We start from the raw sequence: 5496 nt of genomic DNA on the forward strand, positions 1-5496 counted from the left end.
CAAGTCTTCATACTTAAGAAATACATTTCATAAGGCTATAGGTCCCATAAATAGTGATTCCTCTAGTAGATCTGGCAAAGTCCCTTGAAAACCTGGGAAGGATTTACTGTTCTATACGCTATGCAGAACATTTGTGATTCACGGAAAGGGTCAGAATGTCAACATTTGCAGGAATTTGGGAGAATCTGATTCTGTCCCTCATGGAAAACTTTGAAGTGTTCAAGACTTCAGGGGAGGAAGTAACTACAGATGTAGTGGAAATAGCAAGACAACAAGAACTAGGAGTGCAGCCTGAAGACGGGACTGAACGGCTCCAGTCTCGTGATTAAACAAACAGACGGAGGAGCTGCTCCTTAACGGATGGGCAGAGAAAGTGGCTTCTGGAGGTGGAACGTAGTCCTGGCGCAGGTGCTGTGAAGATCGTAGAAATGACAACAAAAGATTTAGAGTATGGCATAAACTCGGTTGGTAAGCAGCCGCAGGGTTTGAGAGGCCTGACTCCAATTTTGAAAAGAGTTCTACTATGGGTGAAATGCTACCAAACAGCATCGCGTGTTACAGAGATATTGTCAGTGAAAGGAAGAGTCAGTCAATGCAGCACATTTCATTGTTGTCTTATTCTAAGAAATTGCCACGGCCCCTCCAGCCTTCAGCAACTGCCACCTCATCAACTCGCAGCCTCTGCCAGCAAAAAGATCATGACCTGCCGAAGCCTCAGATGATGCCTAGCATTTTTAAGCAATAAAATATTTTTAAATTAAGGTATGTCCATTGTATTTTTAGATATAGTACTGTTGCACATAGACTACAGCGTACAAATAACTTTTTAAATAGACTATAGTCTACACGTAACTTTTATATGCATTAGGGAACCAAAAAATTAATCTGACTCGTTTTCTTGAGATATTTGCATATTGTGGCGCTCTGGGACTGACTCGCAGTGTCCCTGAAGCACGCCTGTAGTCGCTTGAACATGGGCTTCTACTGTCATCAGCAGGACGTCCACTGTCTCCCCCTTGAAGCCTCATTTTCAGTTAGAGTTGTTGAAAGGCCTACTCCTTTCAAAGGGTAGTCCTAGGTCCACATGCCAGTGGAGAAAGAACAGAGGCGTCTAGCTGGTTCCTGCAGGAGATGGCGCCCCAGGAACCCACACCCTTGCCTGCAGCTGTGCTGATGTGTCTGATAGTCCAAATATTCATACCAGATTCCTCACATTTGAGATTCTAGGGTTACCTTCTTTAGTTATACCCACGCTCTCAACCAATGTTGATTTTGCCCTCCCAAGGGGACATTTGGCAAAGTCTGGGGACACTTTTGGTTGTCCCAAGGGAACATTAGTGGCATCTAGTGGGTAGAAGGTAGGGATGCTGCTAAACATCCTTCCATGCACAGGACAGCCCCCCACTTCCCTTGCCATTACACAGTTATCTGGTTCAAAATGTCCGGAGCATGGAGGCTGAGAAACCCGGGTTTCTCTAATATGATCATTTATACCGATATGATCTGCCACCGCCCCCAGCATCTGCAAAGGTTTAAGATCTCAGTCACAAGCTGTGCCAGCAACTCCACTCCCCCCTCATCTCCCTGTGGCCTTCTGAGCTGTGATTTGGACCTGGGTGACCAGTTCACAGTCCACAACCTCCTCTCCTCAAGTTGGGGTTCCCCACCATAGTGCCAATATCCCTTCTGGCTGATTAATGCCATTAGGACCAGCCAGATTTATCAGAGAGGTTTTAAACTATTGAAATTCAGGAGAAAAGAGGCCTAGTGTCTAAATTCCTTTATTCCCCTGGAGGTTCCTTGGCCATTTTGTAAATTTATTCGCTGTCATTAAGGACTACAAGGGGCATGTGAAAAGGGCACATCAGTCATGTCACAGAAAATCCGGTTATATCCCCATTTGCCAGGGCAGTAGATGGGTGTCCCTTGTCTTATGTTTGCATAATCGAGAAGAGTCGCTCAAATGAGCCTTCACTGAAACAAGATCTTATCCAAGGTGACTTGCTGGGATCCCTAGAAGGGGGAGCAGCCGACAGTATCTCGATAAAAAAAAAAAATTATGTCTGGTTCACAAGGCACTCTGACCCATCTATTATTTTCTCATGTCTTGTGAGACCACAAATTGTACTGCATTTCCTCCAAATGCAGCAAAAGCTAAAACGCTTGGGAAACATAGGCAGTTTGCGAGATTTGATTTAGGAATGGACTCTCTACTGATTCCAGGTCAAGAATTTTTATGTCTTGCTGCCTGCAGCCACAAGCCCCCGTAGAGACATTGTGCTTTGTCCCCTGACACACAATTCTTGGGGACCTGGAAGGGGGATTTGGGTCTTTATACTGGTCCAGATGATATTTTGATACAGAGAGTACCCAGGAGCATCTGTTCTCACTGTCTGATTTCTGCCCACAGTGGGAGCCTGTATTTCTCACGTCCTGAGATGGACCAGGATATAAATAGAGCTGCTTTGGACTTGCCTCTGATTTCAATCACTGTTGATGCTTTTGGAAATGCATGGCCGATTCCAGGGAACTGTCAAGCCAGCAGATCTGTGGAGTCGGGGCCTTCTGTAAGTCGGTAGCTGCTTGTGTTCTCACTATTTGGGAGATGGAATTTGGAGCAGAGGGCAAAGGCACACTTGCTACTCTGCATCATTCTGCTCTTTTAGGCTTGGACTCTGAGGGGCTCTGACATACTTGAGGGGTTTACTAGGGTAGCAGGCAAAGATGGTCAGTGCTACATACTGTCTAACCAGGGAAGCGACCCTACAGGAGGAGACTGGCCAACTTCGAGGGTGGCCTGTGTGTCCCACATGTTCTCACATCTAGTCGCCAGTTTTTAGTCACTCTGCTATAATTCCTCTCTCTTTTCTTGGGGACTTTAGTAAAATCTTACAGTTGTTCCAACATAGTGTCCTCTGCGCTGTGGATAAACAGAAAGGATTTCTATCCATCTTGGCACAGCAGGATAAGAATAATTTTAGGAATAGAATGGTGGTAGAGATTGTTCAAATCCTCAAAAGGCAGATGACTTCTAGTTGGGGGAGGGAGACATGAGTTTTGCCATTTACCTTATGAAAATTCTCCTCCTTCGCTACCAACCTGGGTTATTTTACTAAGGGATCCTGGGTTTACACACACACAATGCTTCAGGGCTATCTTAACTCACATCTTCACTAACCTTGGAGAACCATCTATCATTATTAACAAGGCTTCCCTCTTTCTCTAGCTTTCTTGCGTTTACCACTAGCATAACAATTGACACATCATTTGTCTTTCCCACTCGGCTCTCATTACTCAGGGTAATACCTGGCACATAGTAGACACTCAATAAATACGTGTTGAATGATTAAAGGAAAAAAACCAACACATGAGGGGGAGTTTTCATTATTTGAGGGCAAAGACTTATGTCTAAGAGTGTGAGAAGCACAATCTCTCCTTGAACCAGTGAGATTGATTCCAGAGCCAGAAAAGCTACTTCTGTGAAGTTCAGGAAGCCTGTCATCAGTAAAAGGGGTTCCTAGGGCGAATGGTCAGGATGGTAGTTCTAGGAGTACAACTGGACCCCTGGCCTCAGGTCTTAGTATCTGCCATTTGCTGATTGGATAGCAAGGTAAGTCGCTTTTTGGTTTTAGGTGATGTCTGATTTCAAATGATAAATTATCTGCACATTTATCTATCCATGCATCTGATGTTTATTAAGGACTTGCTGGGTGGCAGGTATAAGAGGTTCAGGGATGTTTAAGATAAAAAAACCTTACCGTCTAGCTGTTTACCATCTAAGGGGGATTGGAGCTTCTCTCCACAGTTATCCAGTCAGGCCTGTGGTCAGCCACAGTAGCAACTGCAGTGTTGTCCCTGTCGCTCCATTTTGTTGTTAATTGAAGCGTTTGTGGAAGAGCAGCTTTTAAATGTCTGCTGGGCACTGGGAGGAGATGAACGGAATGGAAGGCAGTAGACTGAGGCTCCAGTCCTGTATTAGACGCCACTGACAAGTCCCTCGTCTTTATGGATCTCTGTTTCCTCTTCTGTAACATCAAGTGGGAAGAGAAAGATGATCTCTAAAGCCTCTCCCAGCTCACACTTGGATTGTGTAAAATCTTAAGAAAATGTGTCCTTTAGTGGAGTAGTTCCAGGTGCTGGCCGCTAGAGGTCAGTACCTTAAAAAGTAAACTGGTCGCATTCCATTCCGCCACCAAAGTAAACCTTGAGCAGAAGCAAAATTACTATTTTTTTAACTTTGTTTTGGGAAAGAAGAATTATTCCCAAAGAAACAGTTTTCCTTTTAACGTACTAAAGCTTGTCACCCCTAAACGCCTTGTGCTAGACACTCTCTGCAGAGCTAGAGGCGGATACAGCCCTGGTTAGTGAAGCACTTATACGGTTTCTGCACGGACCTGAATGCGCTGATGTCCGTGTGCCAGGATGAAAGAGAAACTGAAATGATTCTTCTGCAGAGCAGGCCCCTCAGCATATCCAGTGGGGGCTTGCTCCTATCCATTCACTGAGAATTAAAGGAGAAATAGGTTTGTAGATGATTTCTTCTCTCACAGATGGGAGATGGGGAAGGAATGATTTCCTTCCTCTCCCTGAGATCCTGCCACCCTGAGAAACAGGAACTTCTATTCTCCTATTAGCTTGAAATTGGCAACGACTTATCTCTATTTCTCAGTGGCTCCTTCCAAAGGGAGAGGTTAGGAGGAGTAATTTCTCTGCCTGGTGAGAGGGCACGAGTTGGAACCCACTGTCCTCTGAGTCTCTCCCAGGAGTGGGCTGCGTGTAAATAGCCACTTGCAGGTGTGGCCGGTCTTGGGGTCTATGAATCTGACTTGGGGTGAAGCAGACCTCGATCCTCTGTGAGGCTGAAGGGAGAAATGTCTGATCTGTAGGTCTAGATCCAGAAGTAACCACTGTGTCGTGTGTTTGGACGTCACATCCACGTTGCGCTCTCTGGCTTAGTGCTACATACAGGAGGAAGGGCAGCTTTTGGTCCTTTTGTGGCTTCTGAGTGTATTTCTCAATTGGCTTTGCACTGTCTCAGGGGAGGAGTGGGGTCAAGTGGAGGCCCTGCTCAAATCCGATCAGCGGGGGTGGGTCGTGTTATCCGCTCACAGTACTTCCTACCGCAGGCTTGTTTGTCACATGGTTGTAGAATTTAATTGTCCTTATGGAGCACAGGACTGGGGAAAGAAGACATGTTGCCCTCCCCGTTTGTCATCATTTTATGCAGCAGAAAGCAAACTAACATGAAAATAAACGACAAATAGTAAAAGTAAGTCATTAAAATACCACTTAAGGAGTATATGCAGGAGAAAGACATTTGCCCACGTCTTAGTAGTGGTGCAAAAAGAATTGGTATCAAATCTCAGCCCTTTTGGTATAAGCTGGTGGTCCTTTATCCCCTTTACTGCTTTTTCCCATCTTATTCCCTCTTGTGGGTAAAATTGTAATATTTCTAGAATATCTTGCCTGGCTTTGGTGCATTTGCACGTGCTCAGG

The 5496-nt window shown here is 45.2% G+C and overlaps 1 long non-coding RNA gene across 1 annotated transcript; it reads right to left on the minus strand.

Annotated features, from left to right (window-relative positions):
- Positions 1 to 313: 313 nt before the first annotated feature.
- Positions 314 to 5164, minus strand: LOC108403410 (uncharacterized). The gene is made up of 3 exons (XR_001854674.3): positions 4395 to 5164; positions 3759 to 4025; positions 314 to 411 (listed from the first exon to the last, which is right to left on the minus strand). It is a non-coding gene; the product is annotated as an uncharacterized lncRNA (long non-coding RNA).
- Between the last annotated feature and the right edge of the window lie 332 nt (positions 5165 to 5496).

This window comes from Manis javanica, chromosome 5, assembly GCF_040802235.1.
Source record: "Manis javanica isolate MJ-LG chromosome 5, MJ_LKY, whole genome shotgun sequence".
In the NCBI taxonomy this organism is placed as follows: Eukaryota; Metazoa; Chordata; class Mammalia; order Pholidota; family Manidae; genus Manis; species Manis javanica.